Below are 21,989 nucleotides of genomic sequence, written 5' to 3' on the forward strand. Positions count from 1 at the left end.
AAATTTGGGAAGAGAATAGTTTTGAAATTCTGAAAATAAACTAGTAAAGGGGAAGGTATTTGCACATAATTTCTGCGAGCAATTAAGTTAAAGAAGCGAAAGTTTTGGGAAGAAAGCAGTTTTAAAAGTTCTGAAAATAACCAAGTAAAAGGGAAGGGGGTCCTAAGTTTATAAATAATATGGATCACCCCACACAACACCCGGTAACCATTTATACACGTGGTGTTATCGCATGGTCATCATATCCATATCTACCCTTTCCCATCCGTTAAAGGTATTAAACGCGGAATGATCTCGTTTTCCTATTGCATGCTACTACCCATCCCAAACCTATCAGCCACGGAGGCATTTGGGACTACTAGTCCTAAAGGGAAGGTAGATTTGGATTTTGTGGTTTAAAAGAATAAAATTCTAAGGCGACAATCAAAACACGTAGAGCATATATGGGGAAACACATAACAATTAAAGGCTCAAACAGGCCCCCTAAAGAAACAAAGAGAAACATATAGTTTAGCATGTCTTGTACGTACTAGTTATAGTCTTAATTAAACTTAAAGGAAGCAGGAGGCACGCTGATTTATTACATGTTTTAGATAAGAAACCTGAATCAGACTTGCCTGCTGGTTGGAATTTAACAAAGTCTAATTCTCATTAACTAATTTACCTTATGGCTTGCCTAGGCGAAACCTATAGGCATGATATCTAACAATGCGGGAGTGTACTAGTTTTAAAAGAAGAAGACTTGTTGATTATACAAAGCATAAGCTCTGTAGATATTAAGCCATACTATTTGCTGATTTTTAGACAGGCAAAATAGGCGATTAAGATTTTAGTTGATAGCTCCTATAGGCATGCTTTCTAGGTGCTAAATAATTTAAAACGTTTATAGAAATGCAGGAGTCCTATAGGCATGGTGTCTAGAATGCTGTTTGTTATTTAAACCTATAAATACGTTTGCCTAGTGATAGATACATATGCAGAATTCAGGCAGTCCTATAGTCATGTTATCTATGTGGTATGCAGAAATATGGAAACCTACAGACATGGTTTCTATATGTAATGCAGGAAGCTATAGACATGGTTTCTATATGAGAATGTAGAACCTATAACAGGATTTCTATATGAAATGCAGAACCTATAAACATGTTTTCTAGATAATACAAAAGTGCAGAAACTTATAAGCATGGTTTCTATATGAAAATGCAGAACTTATGAACATGGTTTCTATATGAAATATGTAACCTATAAACATGATTTCTACATGAAATATGCAGAACTGAAAACAGGACATGATTGCTGAAACGTATTAAACTCCTATGAATATAATATCTACCCCTTTCATGCATGGTGTACCCTCCCCTTTTCACCAAAACCCCAATAGTTATTACAAGATTATTACAAACTAGAATTAAATAGAAAAAGAAGTAAAATTACATCAGAAAAACTAAAAATTTCCTACCAAGGAGAGCCTGAATCAGTCTTCTGTCTAAGGCATGAAGTAAACCAACTCCAAGCATCGAATTCCCAAAGCCCTTCTCATTTTTGGGTGTGTCAAAGTTCCCAAAAGCCTCATGAACTTCGGGCAGTGCTTACACCCAAATTCATAACAGAATTGAATTATAGTGCAGTGTGGAAGGGCCAACCCTCAAATGTCCAAGTTCAGAGGGAACTCAAGGTCCCAAAGCAAGGCTCATAGGAGGGGGGCAGAAATCAGAATCTAAGAGTGAGTGTAAGTGCAGAAAGGGGTTTAGGGGGAAAGCCAAGACAGGCTGGTGGTCATACCCAGCAATGGAAGTGCTGGCACACCCCAACCAGCTTGTTAGCCACATTGTTTGGGAGTTAGGATCCTTTAAAGGGTCAAGCACAGACATGAACAACAATTTGGATGCTGCCATGCCTGAACCTTAACTCAAACACATAGAGGGGAATAGGGGTATGGGGATTCACAGCAGAAAACAGATGCGAAGAGGACAACATACATATTTAACACTAAGCATAGACAGCAAAGTAGACAGGATGATAGAAGCTGTGAAATAAACACATTGGGATGAGGCTGAAACTTAAATTAGAACATACCAGTTTCAGGGAAACAAGAAAGTAAAAGCAGGAGTCTTGTAAAGCCAAACTGCAAGTAAATAGTTAGAATATCTCAGAATAGAGTAGAGTGTTGAGTGAAGTGTAAGAGTATTGAAATCGAAAGTAATGTAATGTGTGTTAGAGTATTGAACTCAAGGTGTCTTAAAGTGATGAAAGGTCATGCCCTTTATAGTGCAGAAAGCAAGTAAGAAAAATGTAAGAAAATAGTTTTAAAATCAATTACGTAAGGTCTCCCTTTAATTAAGGGATTCTGATTTCAAACGGGCAGAATAAATAAGGAAAGAATTTGATCAAAATCTTTTCCAAAGTAGTACAAGAGGGGTAAATACATAGAGGTTTATTTAAGGAAAAGGTTTGACAGCACACGGTTTGTGCAAAATAAGGAAAGACAATCAATCAACATCCGGTAAAATCAGCAATTGAAGATTTCATGTGAATGAACCAAGTCAGGAAGATGGAAAAAATCTTGACTTAAGGAAAATCAGTACTAATTAATCAAGCCTAAAGAAAAGGATTATGAATCAAACGTAAGTTGGAAAACCCTTTTGAAAGAAAAATTCCTCATATATAAAGCAACAGACATGTCAAACAAGAAAGAACTGTCATGCTAATTAGAAAGAATCTAGTATAGAAAAGTTCAGAGTCACAAACAAAGAGGCTCGAATTCAGTACATAGACTCAGACTTGGTTTGAGAGAATCCAGGGTTCCATAATAGAATCCTAGTCCACACACAAGATCAAACTTGCCAAAAACCCCAAATCCTAGGGTTTTCAACTCGAATCAGATGCAGAGACGAGAAGACAAATAACTGAAATAGGCTCAGAGGTCTCTTCCAGAGACTCATGAGAAAACAAACAGGTAAAATAACAGGTTCGAACATAGTGAAAAGGCTGATTTGAAGCATAAAGAATATGTTTTAAGAAAAGCTTGGAACTTAAACAAGTTCAGGAGACAAAGAGGTAGTATAAACTTAAGGAAACAGTAGATGAAACATGTTTAGAAAGAACTCAAACAAAGTCCAGAAGAAGGCAAATAAAGAACTAAGAGCTCAGTAGAAAATACAATAAAGGAACACAGGGGTAAACGAACACATAAGATAAACGTGTGAAAGCATGATATAGAAACCAGTAGAAGAATGAACGGAGCACAATAGAAGAATATGCATAATAAGGCAAACATAAGAACACAGGAGAAGGACATGCGAGGTAGAAAAGAGAACACAAAAAAAATAGCATAGACAGATTCACACAAAGAAAAGAAGAAGAGGAGTCAGAAAACATTTTAAAACTTTTTCAGAAATCCTAAATCGAAGAGAAACAAAATTTGAAAGAAAAGATTGGGGAAAACGTTTTAAAACTCCAGTAGAACATAGATATAGCATAGATCTAAGAAAACAACCAGAGAACCTCGAATAGCTTAGGGTTTCAAAGAAACCCTAGAATGAGAAAGGCTTGGAAGAAAGTCCGATCTTGAGTCGGATGAGTCAGAACCAGGCTCGAAACGCGTTGGGTACGCCGGAGTAAAGCCGGAGAGGCCATGTAACTTTGAATCGGAGACGATCTGAACGGACACCATCGAGGTCAGACCTCGAAACTTCGAGCACCAAGCGTTTAAGGGTGGAGGGGGGTGAGTATAGGCCATCCATGGCCTGAGAAGCCATGGATTCCGGTGAGATGGCGGTTGAAAGTGGTAGAAGAGGATTAGGGTTTCAAGAACATTCGAGAGAGTTTGAGAGACGAAGGGGTTTCAGTGCGGCGTCTCTGAGTGAAAATTAGTAGGGTTATGGGGTTTGGTGGAATTAAAAAGGTAAGGGCTAATCGTGGCCGTTGATCAAAATGATCAACGGCCTGGATTAAAAGATTGACCGGGCGGGTCGTGTTATTTTAGGGTTTGGGCTGGTCCGGTTCGAGACTGAGATTGGGTCAATCAGGGGTTCAATTTGGCTATAATTGAAATGCAAATGAGGCTAGTTTTTAAATAGCCAGTTTTTCCCTTTTATTTTATAAAAATAGTAAAAATGATTTTGAAAGCAAATTAAACGTACTGGATCAGCTAATAATATATAAATATTAATTTAAAAATATTGGAACCAATTTCATAGTTATAAAATATTATTAATTTTCAAAATAGGCTAAAATTGCAATTATATGCAATTTGACTTTTAAAATACTAAATAAATTATAAAAAATGTATAAAAATTACCTTAGCTATATTTTGGCGTAAATGTGGGAATACAATAAATTATTCACCGAAAATGCTCAATTTTGATTTTGGTACTGCTAAAATGGACAATAACTTGATTTAAAAATCTTTAAAAATTGGGAAAAGATACTAAAACACTTGGGCATACTTATATATGCATATATATAGTATTTTGAAAGTATTTTGCATATAAAAAATATACTGGAAAAAATTGGGTATCAACACAGGTCCAGCATTCACAGTGCAAAGTTCAGAAACTACTTCACATGTTCCAGAATTCAACACTTTCCACAATTGCTGGATTTCCACATCTGATACTTCTGTGTTTTCACTGATCCCTAACAAGGTAATTAACCTTCCTTCCTTAAAAAATGACAGGCTATGGGGTTTAGTATGAAGTATAACATGGGCTACCTGATCTATCCTGTCCATTCCCCAATACCGTGTCACAACTTCCAATTTTTAGCAGTCTAATATTTAAAGAAAAGACCTCATCTTACATGGTCCATGTAAAGTCAGGGCACCACTTCTTACAATACATAGTTGACCATTGATAACTACTACATTCATAGGCACATCAGTAAGTTGTATGAGTAATTTTAATCTTATGGCAACCTGGGGATCTACAAAAGAATGAGTAGATCCACTATCTATCAACATAGTCACGTCTTCACCTTCAAATAGGGATTGAGAGGCTTTCCCCTACCCAACCTGAATTCTAAGTGTAATCGATGTGAACCCTAGGGTTTAGAAGCAGCCGCTTTCAGTCGTTCCCAACGTTTAGATTGAGTAGACATCAAAGGGGAGAGAAGACGATAGCCTGCACCAGCTAAGCGTTGTAGAATAGACATTGAAATGCTGTATTTACCCGCTAACTGACACAAGGCAAGAATTGATCGACAGGGTGTCATTTTTTTGGCATACCCCATTAGTTTAATTATGGAAGGGGTCTTTCTAGGAGCTACTAATCCCCTCATAACGTTGATGGAAATTTCAGCTTGCTCCTCAGTTGGTTCTTCCAATGTTTTAGGTACATCAACAAACTCTTCAGTCTCTACTTCTCCTTCACCCTCTGTACCCTCCAAGGCATGGAGAGTCTTAGGTTTACACTAATGGCCAGGATAGTATCTTTCTTTGCACTTGTAGCAGAGACCATGTTCCCTGAGAGCCTCAAAGGTGTTTGGTTTGAGGGGAGCTCTAATGGAAGGTTTCTGGTTAGGATAAGTAATTCTCAAGGGTTGGTTAGGTGCTGGTAGAGTAGCTGGTTTATGATTTCGTGAAGCTCTTGGGTAAGTAATGGCCAAGGGTCTATTATAGGAAGGTGTCAAGGCAGGCCTGGAAGGTATAAGAGAGGTCAATGTTGCAAATGACTCTTCATTAAGTCTGGCAATCTCATAAGCATCCATAATAGTTGTAGGGTTGGCTAGCTTCACTAATGGTTTCAGCTCTAGCTTTAAACCACCAATGAAGCCGGAAACAAATTGAGTTTCATTCAATAAGGGATTGATAATAGTTATATAACTAGTGAGTTCCTCGAATCTCTCTTGTTATTTATCCACACTCCTCTTTTGCACTATTTTATTAAACTCGTCCACTATATCATGCGGTCTAAGATTTCCAAATCGCCTACATACTTTAGCACAAAATTTTTGCCAAGTAATTCGACCTCTGTGATTGACCAAATAACTGTCAAACCACATATCCACCTTATCTCGCACATGCATAGATGCATAGCTCAGCTTCTCCTATTCAGAAATATTATAAAGCTCAAAGATTTTTTCACACTTTCTTAGCCAACCTCTAGGGTTTGTACCATCAAAATCAGAGAAATTGAGCTTAGGCTTTAAGGTTTTCTGGTTAGGGATCGAATCAACGGGGTTAACAGGTGTTGTTAACAGTGGTGAATTAGGGGAAGAAGTAAGAATTTGAAAAATGGGAGGGTTACTAAAAACTGGTGTTGGAGGAAAAGTGAATCCACATCTGACAGGGTAAGTTGAAGGAGTGAAAAGAGCTTGAATTAACATAAATGGAGTCTTAGTACCTGATTCTCCTCCAAATTTGTAGATAGCCGGAGCTGAATGAGCATTGGTCGTGGCTTGCTGACCAGAGAGAGAAGCCGTTGGAGTCAACTATTGAGTAGTGGTAACATTCATCGTAGAAGGTGTAGCAGGTGTCGAATCAGCTTGTCTGGATAAACCCATGCTTGAAATAATAAAATCCAGTTTCTTATTCGATTCCTTCACCTCATCGAGTTGTGCTTGGTAGTGACTCTGGTTTGATTCTAAGGTCTCGTCTTTTTCCGACATCGACAAACAGAGAGAGTTGTGTGCGTAAAGCTGTCATCTCATTTTTCAATTCGTTAATCTCCGCTGCCGGTGACATAGCAGCGGGAGCAGTAGGCCCATGTTGCTCTGATACCATTTGTAACGAGAGTCAAGCTATGTTACTTCAATGGCGATTGAACACAAAATAAGAAAGGAGGAGAAGGGAGAAGAGTGAAGATAAGAGAGAAAGGGGAAAATGTTAATTCATATTTGGATAAGAATTCAGCACAAGGTAGCTGTCATTATATAAAAATCTATCTTAGGATTCTAACGGCACTATGCCTTAGTGAGACACCTGTCTCAATTCTGATAGCAAACTACTGGGACTTGATTGAAATAAGACAACTAGATATAAGGGGTTAAACTGATAATTTAAAGACTTCAACAAGGGACTCGATTACATAATATTAATTAAACTCTAATAATACTAAAAGCTGACTTGTGACAACTTGGACTAGTTATCTTTTTTCTCTCTTGAAAAGAAACTTGTTATTGACCATATTTTTCTTTCTCCAAAGGGGTGGGGAAACAAGGGTAAAGGAAAGAGGAAAAGAAGAGCGTCGTGAGAATAGAATCTTGTATCTATAATATTAAAGGTAGTGAATGAACTATCCCTAATTCTAATTATTGTGCATATAATTTTTTACGTACTGGGTGTGCAACACTAACAGCTTATATTAGAAGATATATAGCATGAGTTCTCCTGAGTAGTTATAGTGTACTACTGTACTAGCTGCAAGCCAAGGTGTAAGGCCATCTTAAGTATAGATTGGGATATTGCTAATTCCTAATAAAAGATATTATAAATTTTTGCATTATTGAAAAACATGTAAAATTGCAGTGAGTTTGTATTTTGAACTATACTTTTGGTATAACCTACAAATTGTTAATCCTCATATTATATCAATTTGAGGGGTGGGGTGGGCATGGGGTTGGGGTGCTTTCTGGAGCAGTGCAAAGTGCATACACTTATTCAAAACGTGCTACATTAAAATATTTAACTACGTTTCAACTGCAAATAATTTACCTAATCAAACAGAGGGAAAAAACATTTAAGAAAGAAAAAGAGAAGAAAAGAGAGAGAAACAATAATAAAGAAGAAGAAGAAGAAGAAGAAATCTTATGATACATGATTAGCAATGACCATATCAATAAAACCATCCAAAATTCGGAGCTTCGTAGGAATTTATTTTATTAATTAATTAATTACTTTGACTGCATATATGATTGTCTTATTAGTCTTTATTGGAACATTTCAAATTTCTGATCTCACCATTTTATATCACAATAATAAGTATATTTTCCACTCTGTTCTTATAACGATTAATGTTAAAAAGTACCTTCAACCAAACACACTATAAGTACTTTAATTAGTTCAAATTTGATTTCCCTCTTGGGTGCTCAAAGGGGTAAATTCATTGTTTTGTCACTGCCTTATGGCCTAAGCTTGGGGTGGTTTTTGAGTCGAAGAGACAAATATTGTTAGCTCATTATTGTATTCCAGGAAAATTCTTCTCCAATCACAAAACACCAACTCTCTTTTTCTTTTTAAATGAAACTTCAATCAAATGTAGAAGCAAATTAAACAGTCCTGCGAATCAAAACACCATCTTTAAGCGTACAAAAAATAAAAAACTTCTCTACGTACATAGGAACCAAAATGAGTCTTGGAAATGCTCATTGTTTAATATTGAATTTTTCTTTTTTGCATATTTCATTTCCAAGTTATAATTAAATAACCTAATAAACAGAGAAAAAGATAGAAAGAAAAAAAAAAGGACTGCCTACCTTGGCAAGCGATGGGCTGTTAATTGCATGATGAAAGTCAGAGATCACAAGAACAAAGAATGAAGGGGCTGAGACTTGAGAATTGATAGAGGTCGCATGCATAGGCATGTTTCTTTTTCATCATGAATAATTAGTCACAAAAATAAAGGGGAAGCTAGCTAAACTAGGCCACTAGGGCAACTTGGTGTCACAAAGTATCCCATATTCATGCAGAGTCCGGGGAAGGGCCGCATCCTAAGGGATATAATGTAGGCAGTCTATCACACAAAGACAACTTTACCATTGCTCCAAGCTGGCGGGGAGCTAGCTGCACATCCATCTTTATTTCTTACTTTCTTTCTTTTACCTAATGGTATATTTGCTGATGTAAGGTCATCGTTCCAATTCATGGTTTACGGAATATAAACTTTAATTGAATGAAACAGGGCTGCTTATCGGGCGGATTGGCGGTATTTACTCTTAACGGTTTGGCTTATCGGTTATCGGCTTTTAAATGTATTAATCCGCTAGCCACCCGATAAGATATTGGGCGGATTGATATCGGTTTAGCTCTTATCGGATGGTTATCGGGCGGTTTATCGGCCTAATTCAATCTATATTGCGTGCATTAATTGTTTGCTGACCGCTGTGACTCAAAATAAAATTTCTACGCTCAGCAGACTACATTCCAGTCTATAGAATGCAATAGATAAGTCCATGACAAGGGTTGAAGGCTTACTATTCTAACATACAAACTAAGGTATTCTGCATTCCCCTGCTACAGTTAACACAACTCATATTGAAATTAGTCATACGTCTCAACCGAATGATCTTAGACCCGAAATTCACCAAACATGTATGTAAACCATAGCTAATCAATAGTGTGAAAAAGTCATTTGTTTCAATAAGTCTTGGATGACTAAACTGGATGGTCGCAGGTTCTTAAATAAGGCCTGCATCAATAGAAACCCTGAGAAAGATTTAAATCCAAATGGAACAGCTTCAAACCCATGGAACTGTGCCTTTCCAGTAACCCTGAACCAGTATGCCTTTCCAGTACTCCAAGCAACACAATGGACAGACACCTAGTTGGAAACTTCAATATCCCAGCAGCCCTAAGTCCATTACATCCCAAAGCAGACTACATTACAGATGAGTCCAGAATACATATGTTTGTTAGCGCCTAGAATACAAATTCTGAAATATATATTCTTAACGGGTTAACGGATTATCCGTTAAGAAAATTAAATAATCCGCCCTCAAACGGATAAGCCGTTAATAAAAAATTTCAATCCGTTCACCGTCCGTTAAACCGTTAACCTGATACCAATAAGCCTTTAAGCTTCGGTTTCGGTTCGGTTTTCGGCTTTGGTTCGATTTTGAACACCCCTAGAATGAAATACTGAAGTTAGTACAAAAAATACCGTTTTTCTCACCTTCGTTTTTATGTCTAATTTACAACTACAACAACAACAACACAGTAAAATTCCACTAATAGAATTTGGAGAGGGTAGTGTGTACGCAAACCTTATCCCTACCCCGAAGGAATAGAGAGACTATTTCCGAAAGACCCTCGGCTCAAGAAAATAAAAAGACAAAAGGAGACAATATTAGTATCACCATAGAAATCATAGGTAAAATAGGAACAATATGAAATCCAGAAAAAAGATGCAAAGCAAAGCAAAAGCGATAGCTATTAAATAGGTCATGCACTGAAAGGCGAAATAGTAAGACACAACATTGTCACTAGCTATCTTAGACAAAAACCCTACCAGACTAGTCCCATAATGCAGAGGCGTATCCAGGATTTTAAAATCATGGGCGCACTATTTGAAAGTAGTGAAGGATTTGTCATCCTTTGAACTTCCGGAGCTATTTGTGAACTCACGGATGGCCGAGTAGTACTAGAACATGGCTCACCATTTTTTGACTTGGTGAGAAATCTATCCATTTCAATGTTAAGGATTATCATCCATACAAAGTTAAACATTTACACTTTTATTCAATCTATCTTAATTCAAATAGAATAGTATGATTCAAATCATAGAGTAATTGGATTTAAGGGACACAAATCAGTTGGTTACTACATTAGATCAGTCTTCTCATTCATTGGCTTCATACTATGATTCTTTTTTTGATTATTAGTAATTACTTTTTTTTTAGAGAATTAATAGCAGAAGTTCAAACTCTAGTTCTTAGCAGAGTTCAATCTTATGTTATCTTGGCCCAAAATAATAATAATTAGTTAGAAATTAAGTTCACATGGCCCCTACTTAACTAAGTTCGATCAAGCATTTTCTCAAACACAATATGTGGGCAAATCAATACTGCCAATATTCAAGACTTTAAAGTCATAGCTCTCCCAAGAAATAGCATTCAACAGCCCAATCTTAGAAATAAACAATAATAATCATCAACAACAAGATAAAATCTTGGCAAGAGATTCAAACATTGAATAGAAAGGAAAAAGAGAATTCGGAAAATTGCAAGAGGTGAAGAAAGTTCTGCAAGTAAATTAAAATAAAGAGAAAGAAGAGAGACAGGGTAGTTGCATACCTGAGAAACTAAAAGCAGAGACCAACGAGAAGAAATTGTATCTAATTTATTTAAGGAATTTAAAAGTTTGACTAAGAAAAAAAGGAAAGAAAAAGATAGTAAAAAGGGACGTGGGGTTGGGGTCTTAGTGTTTTAGGGATCTGTTAATATAAAAATTTAATTAAAAGTCAAAAGGAACTTTGGAAAAGAAAAAACAGAAAAATTTAATTAAAAAGAAGTGTGTGGGGATGGGGGTTCGAACTTTGGATCTCGAGACAAAAGGGGCACTCAAACACCAATACACCAAAGTAGTCAATTGAGCATGGGTGGTCACCAATATATTTATGTATATAACTGAAAATGTTGTACTGTATATACAAAACCTAAGGAGGGGAGCATGGATGCATGTACCCCACCCCCTTCCACATAAATCCGCCTCTGCCATAATTAGGGGTGTCTATGGATATTTAAAAATCGACTAATTAACCGACCGATCGTACCGTACCGAACCGATTTTTAGGTTTCTTTTAATAAAACCATAGATTTTTTATTTTATGAAAATAAACCAAAAAATACCAAACCGTACCGAATAAATTTACAATGCGAATAATATATTTATATATTAAGTTTAAAAATAATAAAGCATTAAAATTTTTCTTAGGCCTTGGAAATATGAAACAGATACAAGTTAACAAGTAATTAAACTCAAAATCCTAATTTCCAAACCTATTATGCTACTATTGAAACTAAATTATTTCCAGCATATTCACTAGCAAGACACAAGGTATTGTAGCGATTAGAAGAGCAATCTACAACGTATTGAATATATTTTCTTTTGCATGAATTAGATTTATCTTTTTGAAATGTTTAATCTTCTATAGACTTTATTCTTGAATCCCAACTTGGTTAATATCTTTTCACTCGTGTGATTTATTTTTCTTTGTATTTGCTTAGTTTCATTTACGCTGCTGTAGAATATTTGATGGATTTATATTCTAGCCACCTTTCACATTTTCTTAATTCAGCACCTTTTAAACTGTAAAAATATCTAGAGAGTTTTGCTAAGTCCTATAAAAGTGCATATGTTATTGTATTTTACTTCAACTAGTAACTTTTACATTACATTTAAAAAATTTACCGAACCATACGGATACCGAAGAGAAACCGACATGATTGGGAAGGTTTCGAAAAGCCTAATTTTGGTTATACATAATTGTAATGACCCGGCCGGTCGTTTTGAGAATCTAAGCTCCGTTCGGCGGCGTACGGTCTCGAACAGCTTTATAATATGAGTATCGACTTGCGTGCATGGTTGGAATCAGTTAATGGACGATTCAGAGTCAAATTGGAAGAAGGAATCTAGTTTTGGAAGTTTGAACTGTGAGAATTTGATCGGAATTGGACTTTTGAGTAAACGGCCCCGGAATGGGTTTTGGGTGATCTCAACAGCTTTGTATGGTAATTTCAGACGTAGGCGTGTGATCGGATTGTATTTTGGAGGTCCGTAGCTCATTCAGGCTTGAAATGCTGAAGGTTGAAATTTTGAAGTTTCCGGATCAATAGTGAAATTTTGATGTCAGGGTCGGAATGCGATTCTGAGAGTTGGAGCAGCTCAGTTATGTCATTTTGGACTTGTCGGCAAAATTTGGCGTTATTCCGAGTTGAATTGATAGGTTTCGGCATGAGATTTGATATTTGAAGATTTGGATATTTATAAGTATGATTTTTGGTTTGATTCGTTGTTTCAGTGTTGTTTTATGTGATTTGAAACCTCGAGCGAGTCCGTGTTAGGTTATATGACTTGTTTGTGTGATTAGACGGGGTCCCGGGGGCCTCGGGTGTGTTCCGGGTGGGCTACGGGTATTTTTCCCCATTTTTGGAACTGCTGTTTTGCTGCTTCTGGTATCCTTCTACGCGATCACGAACAGCCTCTCGCGTTCGCGATGCCTTGTTGCTGACCATCTCGAAATCCTTCTTCGCGTTCGCGTCCCTCCTTTCGTGTTCGCGAAGCCCTGCATTTCTCCTTCTTCGCGTTCACATACCCTACGCGTTCGCGTAGGTCCCTGCTCTTCTTCTCCGCGTTCGCGAGCTCATCATCGCGTTCGCGATGAGCAACCTGGGCAGCCTTAATTTTTTTTCTTCGTGAACGCGGCCCTCTCTTCGCGTTCGCGATGCACAAAAACCTGGGCAGACAGAATATATTCCAAAATCGAGGGTTTCACCATTTTTATCACATTTTGACTTCTAGAGCTCGGTTCTTGGCGATTTTTGGTGGGTTTTTTACGAAATTCGATTGGGTAAGTGTTCTTCAACTAGAATTAAATATATTCCATGAATTTGCATTTATTTTTATCATATAAATTGTGTTTTGGGTTGGGGAAAGAGTTGTTTTTTGAAGAAAAATTTCAAAATGAAAAACCATGATTTGAGGGACCAAATGGTATTGGAATTTGATAAATTTTGTATTGTTGAACTCGTATCAGAATGGATAATTAGTTTTTGTAAAATTTGTCGGGTTCTGAGGTGCGGGCCCGGGGGTCAATTTTTGGGCCAATTTTTAGAATTTGATCAAGATTGAGACTTTATGATCCGGAATAGCCTCTTATGTGTTTTATTTGTGCTTTGAAGTTAATTTGGTTAGATTTGAGCCGTCCGAAGGTCTTTTCACCTGAGAAGTGCATCTTAGAATATCGGTTTGTCGTCTTTGAGGTAAGTATCTTGCCTAACCTTGTGTGGGGGACTTCCCCTTAGGATTTGAGTCTGCTATGTTGATTGTACTTCGTGTACGCGAGGTGATGAGTGCGTACTCGGACTTATTTGTGGAAAAATTTGTCTTTTAGGGTTCTTAGGTCCTTATATTGACTGTGTATGAATGTGCACTTGATATGCTTGAGTTTTCCAGTTACTAGTTTCACCTCTACATGCTCTAATTGGAATTAACTGCTCATAATTCATTCTTGATGCCTATTTGACTCTTATTTTGCTTAACTGAATATTTTACCTCTTCAATTGTCATGCTATCTTTCATAACTGCTCGTCTTTATTGGAAATCATTATTATCTCCCCTGTAATTGTTTGGTGTTGATTGAGGTGATGATTATCTTCCTGCTGCTCATCCTTAATTGAAATCATTGCATAATCTTCGTAAATTGCCCAACCTTAAAAGAAGTTTAGATAATCTATATTTAGTTGACATTTCCTTATTAGGAATTATTTGATTCGTGTTAGCTTTCTTGTTGATAAATTACATATTGTGGGATCGTTGCTTCATATTATTTTCTCTCTTGTTGAGCTGTTCTTATCACGCTTAGTCTCTATTTGGATATTTCTTGTGAGCTAGTTTTACCGTCTCCTTGTGATCGAAAGTTCTTGAGTTGAATTACTCGTCGTGTTCTTGTGTATGTTATCATTGTTGTTGTTGTACTTGTTGTGGTGGCGCACGAGGTTTCTGCCGTGCGGTTGTTGATATTGTGATGCACGAGATTTCTGTCGTGCGGTTGTTGATATTGTGATGCACGAGGTTTCTACCGTGCGGCTGTTATTATGGGGTTGCACGAGGTTTCTGTCGTGCTATTGCTTCTATTGATATATTGCACATGCGGAGTGATAAGGCGGGATATGTATATATATATGCTTATATGTGGGTTGCGCATGTGGCGAGATAAGGTGGGACCATTATGATGCACGTGTGGCGAAACAAGGCGGGCATTTATTATGTTATTATTTGCACACGTGGCGAGACAAGGTGGGCTATGTCAGGGATTGATTGTGATGATTTGTGATGGCCTGGGGGCATTCTTGTTGTTTAATATTGTGTTGTAGTATGCTTACCTGTATGAGCTTTATCTCATGGAAATTGTGAGGAAACATCTTACGTGTTGTCCGTTCTTTTCCTTACACTTATTAGCTGGTAGGAACTATGTTAAAGCACTTGCACAAGCATACACGTAGTTGAACCCTCTTATTGGATGTGAAGTCCTCCTGATTTTGCTGAGTATAGATGTACACCCTCGTTTACTTGTTATATATGTGAGAGTGGCTCTAGTTAGCAAGTGAGTTGTCAGCATGACCATGAGGTTGATGGGGGCACAAGATGCCAAGTGTTAGATTTTAGGTACTGGGGCTCGTGAGCTGTAAATTGTCCGAGATTTGGTACTTCATGGAAATTGTTGGATAAGACCTGATGTGAACACTGTCGTAGGGCCCGAGTTATTGCTTACATTTACTGTATTGTGAATTTTGGATTTGGGTTTGTGTTTTCATTCGCTCTTCTACGTCATTATTTTGGTATTTCCGCTGTTACTTGCTGTTTTTATTCCCTTATTGTGATTGTAGTATTGTTAACCATTTCGTGTAGTCTTTATATATACATCATGTTCCATTGTTCCTATAATTGTATAGTTTATTAGACCGGTAGGTGTCTTAACTGTTCCTCGTCACTTCCCCACCGAGGTTAGTCTTGATACTTACTGCGCACCGCTGTGGTGTGCTCATGCTACTCTTCTGCACATTTTTGTTGTGCAGATCCAAGTACTTCCACTCAGTCTTACCATCCTTGAGGTGAGGCGCTGCTGTAGAGACTTCGAGGTATATCTGCCACGTCCGCAGATCAAGGAGTCCCTTTCTATCTTTCTGTAATAAGTATAGCCCTTCAGTAGTTTTCCTTTTGTTAGACATTTCCGGAGTTAGAGCTTCTTATGTATCTCTTAGCTTGTGATTCATGGGGTTCCGGATTTTGGGAATGTTAGGTTGAGATTTTGTACTGTTTTGTGCCAGGCGGCATCTTAAACACTGTTCTATTTTACTATTTCGTTTTTTTAAAAAAAATTATTTCTTCCGCAATTGTTGTTTATATTCCGCATTGTTAGGCTTACCTAGTCGTAGAGACTAGGTGCCGTCACGATGGTTCACGGAGGGCGAACCAGGGTCATGACAAGTTGGTATCAGAGCTCTAGGTTCATAGGAGTCATGAATCACAAGCCAATCTATTAGACTCTCACGGATCGATACGGAGACGTCTGTACTTATCTGCGAGAGGCTATGTAACTATTAGGAAAATTTCACTTCATTTGATTTCCTGGTCGTGCGAGATTTTAATTTTAAAATTCTAAACTTCTGTATTCTATTCTCTCCCAGATGGTGAGAACACGTGCTACCTGAGATGATCAAGCACCCGTGCCCCCTACTGTAGCCGTCAGAGGTCGGGGCCGGGGTAGAAGCCGAGGACGCGTACGTGGTGCAGCCAGAGCACCTGCACGAGCTGCCACCGAGGTACCACCAACAGTTCCAGCCGGAGTCCAGGCACTTGATACGCCTACTGCTACTACTACTCCAGCTCTTCAGGAGACTCTTGTGCAGTTCTTGAGCATGTACACCACTTTGGCTCAGGCAGGGTTGCTTCCCCTTGCTGCAGCCACATCTCAGGCCGGGGGAGGAGCACAGACTCCCGCCGCCCGCACTCTTGAGCAGCGAGTGCAAGTTGATCAGGTCCTAGAGATTATTCCTGTACAACCTGTAGTCCCAGGTCAGCCTGAGGACAGGGTAGCAGCTTCGGAGGATGAGCTGCGGACACTTGAGAGGTTCAAGAAATATGATCCGCCTGTGTTCAGTGGGTTAGCATCAGATGATGCCTTAGGATTTCTAGAGCAGTGTCACCGTATCCTTCACACTATGGGTATATCCGGATCGAGTGGGGTTTCTTTCACTGCCTTCCAGCTTCGAGGAGCCGCCTATGAGTGGTGGCATACCTATGAGTTAGACAGTTCGGATGAGGCAGCTTCACTGACTTGGACTCAGTTTTCAGATATGTTCCTGAGAGAAATTTGTTCCTCAGAGCCTCAGGGGTGCATGGCGCGTAGAGTTTGAGCATTTGTGCCAGGGTACTATGACTGTCTCGGAGTATGTTGTCCGTTACACCAGCTTGGCTAGACATGCCCCAGCCTTGGTTTCTACTGTTCGCGAGAGGGTTCGCCGGTTTATTGAGGGGCTTATTCCCAGCATCAGGTCTAGCATGGCTCGTGAGTTGGAGATGGATATTTCTTATCAGCAGGTGGTGAGCATTGCTAGGAGGATAGAGNNGTTGTAGTACGCTTACCTGTATGAGCTTTATCTCGTGGAAATTGTGAGGAAACATCTTACGTGTTGTCCGTTCTTTTCCTTACGCTTATTAGCTGTTAGGAACTATGTTAAAGCACTTGCACAAGCATACACGTAGTTGAACCCTCTTATTGGATGTGAAGTCCTCCTGATTTTGCTGAGTATAGATGTACACCCTCATTTACTTGTTATATATGTGAGTGTGGCTCTAGTTAGCAAGTGAGTTGTTAGCATGACAATGAGGTTGATGGGGGCACAGGATGCCAAGTGTTAGATTTCAGGTACTGGGGCTCGTGAGCTGTAAATTGTCCGAGATTTGGTACTTCATGGAAATTGTTGGATAAGACCTGATGTGAACACTGTCGTAAGGCCCGAGTTATTGCTTACATTTACTGTATTGTGACTTTAGGATTTGGGTTTGTGTTTTCATTCGCTCTTCTACGTCATTATTTTGGTATTTCCGTTGTTACTTGCTGTTTTTCTTCCCTTATTGTGATTGTAGTATTGTTAACCATTTCGTGTAGTCTTTATATATACATCATGTTCTGTTGTTCCTATAATTGTACAGTTTATTGGACCGTTAGGTGTCTTGACTGTTCCTCGTTGCTACCCCATCGAGGTTAGTCTTGAGACTTACTGGGCACCGATGTGGTGTGCTCATGCTACTCTTCTGCACATTTTTGTTATGCAGATCCAGGTACTTCCACTCAGTCTTACCATCCTTGAGGTGAGGCGCTGCTGTAGAGACTTCGAGGTATATCTGCTGCGTCCGCAGACCAAGGAGTCTTTTTCTATCTTTCTGTAATAAGTATAGCCCTTCAGTAGTTTTCCTTTTGTTAGACATTTTCGGAGTTAGAGCTTCTTATGTATCTCTTAGCTTGTGATTCATGGGGTTCCGAATTTTGGGAGTGTTAGGTTGAGATTTTGTACTGTTATGTGCCAGGCGGCATCTTAAACACTGTTCTATTTTACTATTTCATTTTTTTTTTAAATTATTTCTTCCGCATTGTTAAGCTTACCTAGTCGTAGAGACTAGGTGCCGTCACGATGGTTCACGGAGGGCGAACCGGGGTCGTGACAATAATAGAATAACCGAAAACTTGGTATGGCATAAAATTTATAAAATAACCGGCCGAACCGAACCATTGACACCCCTAGCCATAATGGCACGAAGTAAGGCAAGACTCAACTACCTCCTAACCTACAACCCTAATACACGAGTTTAACATCTTCCTATCAAGTGTCATGTCCTCGGAAATCTGAAGCCTCGCCATATCCTGCCTGATCACCTCTCCCCATCACTTCTTAGGCCGCCTCTACCTCTTCTTGTGCTCTCCACAACCAGCCGCGCACACCTCCTTACCGGAGCATCTGGGCTTCTCCTCTGAACATGCCCAAACCATCTTAGCCTCGCTTCCCGCATCTTGTCCTCAGTGGGAGCCACGTGCACCTTCTCCCAAATAACATCATTCCTAATCTTATCCATCCTAGTGTGCCCGACATCCACCTCAACATCCTCATTTCTGCTACTTTCATTTTCTAAATATGTGAGTTCTAACAGGCCAACACTCAGCCCCATACATCATAGCCGGTCTAACCACCGATATAATATGAATAACTTGTGAATAATTTGTAAAACTCAAACCACCATTGCTAATTATCCTTGTGAAAACTTTTTTATTCGATTTTTTTTTTTTTTACTGAATTTCTTAGTGCCACCATTTATGATGAAGTGGTTTTCATGCGTACCTCAAAAACAATTTCTTGCGACTTACTTAACAACTTGCAAAAACCTTGCTTATGGAATTGGCTCCTTGTGGTTAGGTGGGGATGGGGTTGTAGAGAGCCAGATAAGCACAAGTTTGGTGTTAAGAAATCATTGGAAAAAACGAAGAATTAAGAATGGGAATCATCCACTTGGACTAATTGCCTCCGCAGCACAAAAAGACTTAATTTAACCAAACTAGACAATCATCCTGGTCCTCCCCTTTATCCCATTTGGCAATTAAAAACTCTTCTTAACAAAACTTACTTTTTGCATTTTATTTCTATAGCAGTGTTTAATTAGACAAGAAATTTAGAAAAAAAGATTTTTTTAATAATTTATGATTTTAAACATGTCGTGACATTTATGTGTAAAGCTTGTTTCTAAGGTTAAAATAAATTTAAAGTTAAATTATTTTCTAGTAAGAAATATATCATTTTTTTTAGGATAGATTAAAAAGGAAATAATGTGACTCAAAATATAAAACATAGGCAGTCTTTAATAATATTGTTAAACCTCTTAAGAAAGATTCTCAAAATATTACAAAGTTATTCCCACTGGCGGCTCAATCGAATATATGGCCTAAAGCCGAAACAAAAAAGAGGCCCTAAACTGTTTTAGTAAATTTTTTATATATTTTATTTGATGTTTATTCTTAAAGCTTCCTAATATGCAAGGAAGTTAATTATTGGAGAATCAATGTTTTTTCACTTGACAATATGATTAGACGTCTGTAATTCTCATGAGATATTGTTGATCTTAAGTTAAATCTTACTTGATTTTAGTATAAATATTTTTAATTAAGGCAACTATTAGAAAACGTATTTAAATTATTCTATAAGCAATAAACATATTTAAAAAGCATAATTAAGACTTCACATATATCATTTCTACTTATATCGTTTTTCTATCACTTTTTATAGCTTGTTTGGATGGTTGTTACCTATTGTATCACATTGTATTTTTGTCAAAAAACAATATGATTGTTTCATTAAAATTGGTGGTATTGTATTGTTAAATCCATTGTTCCGAAACATTGAAAAGTTCAATTTTTGAAACAACCGATTTGGTGTGGTGGGATTGTTTCCTATTTTTCTTTCCAATTATGCCCTAACTTATTACTCCCATAATCCTATTTACCATTTATCTTTTTATTTTATTTTAACTCCAAATTTCCAACCTATAACCTACTTTGTCTTCTTCCTTTTTTTCCCAAATATTCTGCCGCTTCCAACTCCAACATAAAAGGTATAGGTTTGCCTTAGCTTCTTTTGTTTCGTTTTTTCTCCTAATGTGATCTTAACACCAATAATTTGTTAATTGCTAATAAGTGAGTTATTCAGCACCCATTTCTTCATGTAAAATAGAAGCAGCCGTTTCTTTGTATTTTTATCCCCGGCTGTTATTTTTATTTTTAATTGGTATTACAAGGATAAAACGCCATTCTAATCACTAATCAAACCCAGAAAAGAAGAAAATTTTGGATATTTAACACCCCATTAACATACTAACAAGCATCCCCGTAGAACTTGATGATACTTATCTTTCAATAGTTTTTGCATTGTTTTTATGCATAATTCTTGATAAATTTAATATTTAAATAATTGAGATTATTTTAGTAAACTTATCAGATACAGTACAGTACGACACAGTCAAACGAAACAGCAAAATTGTATTTAACAATAAAAAATAATTACAATCTATCCAAACATTATATTCATAAAACGATACGTTACAATACAATACAATATAATACATTATAAAACGATGGGTAACAACCATCCAAACAAGCTGTCAGTTCCAAAAATAGATTATTATGCTTTAAAAGATATTCAAAGTTAATAGTCTGTTTGACCAAGCTTTTTCAACGGCAAAAATATTTTTTTTCTAAAAAGTACCTTTTTAAGAAGTTGAAATGTTTGCCCAAACTTTTAGGAGGAAATAAGCTATAAGACAATACACTTTTCTAATCTAATTATTTAGTAATCTAGTTAGCTTGAGCTTGAACATATTTAAGAAGACACACAAAGAATTGAAAAAAATATCTTGCAACACCGAAGTTATAAACAAGAATAATTAAAGTTCAAATACATTAGACAAAATTAAATAGGAAGTAGCAACAAATTTAACTGCCTGCTAATTCCAATCGTAATTACATTAATGATCTTTTAAAACATTACTTAGTATAAACTTTGAAAATAGTGGTTAATAAAAACTGGCAACATATAATCACAAAAATTTGTTTTTCACTTATAATAAATATATAATAGTTTATATTTTATAGATGATCAATTTTGGGGCCTTTATTGTTTAGGGCCTAAAGCCACTGCCGCCCCTGGTTATTCCTTTTCCAGTATTAACTACATTTATTCGCATTATCATTAATAAGACATCTTAAGCAAGTAATCATTTCAAGTTATAATTATAATAATCCAACTACTTTAATCAATATCTATCTTAGCAAGACATAAATTAATAGTGATCAATAACCAGTAGGTAATGGAATACAACCCCTTCAGGAAAATGATGTTATGCGTTTACCAAAATATCCTTAAGCTTCTAATTAACTAGTATCATTTACAACAGCTTTATTAGTTTTATTATTTATCTTTTGATACTATTCATCTAATAACTCGACATTAGTTATTAGTTTTATTATTTATCTTTTAAAACTATTCATCTAATAACTCGACATTAGTGACAGAGCCAAAATTTTCACTAAGAGGATTCAAAATATAAGAAAATAAACACATGGAGAAATCAAGAAAATTCAACGTCTATTATATATACGGAGAAAATAATATTGACTTAGCAGTGCAATTTTTGTCGAAGGAGATTCTACGATGAACCCTTTTTCGCCCCCTAGCCCGCCTCCTAATAAATAGCCAGTACGAATAGCAAAACAACAAAGCAACAACCACCCAGTATAATCCCACAAGTGGTGTCTGGGGAGGGTAGGATGTGCGCAACCTTACCCTGGAATGGCAGGGAGACTTTTTTCGATAGATCCTCGGCTAAAGAAGGTAAAGGAAGCCCAGATATCAAGTAATAACAAGACAAATAATTAGAAAACTAAATCGAAGATAGCAACAGAGAATATGAAAGGGGTACCGATAACAAGTATAGCAAGATAGAAATGTTAAAAAATAGTTTGCCTCCATTAGAATATATATTTCTATAATTTCGTCTTTCTGAAATGTAG

This window comes from Nicotiana attenuata, chromosome 5 (assembly GCF_001879085.1).
Source record: "Nicotiana attenuata strain UT chromosome 5, NIATTr2, whole genome shotgun sequence".
In the NCBI taxonomy this organism is placed as follows: domain Eukaryota; kingdom Viridiplantae; phylum Streptophyta; class Magnoliopsida; order Solanales; family Solanaceae; genus Nicotiana; species Nicotiana attenuata.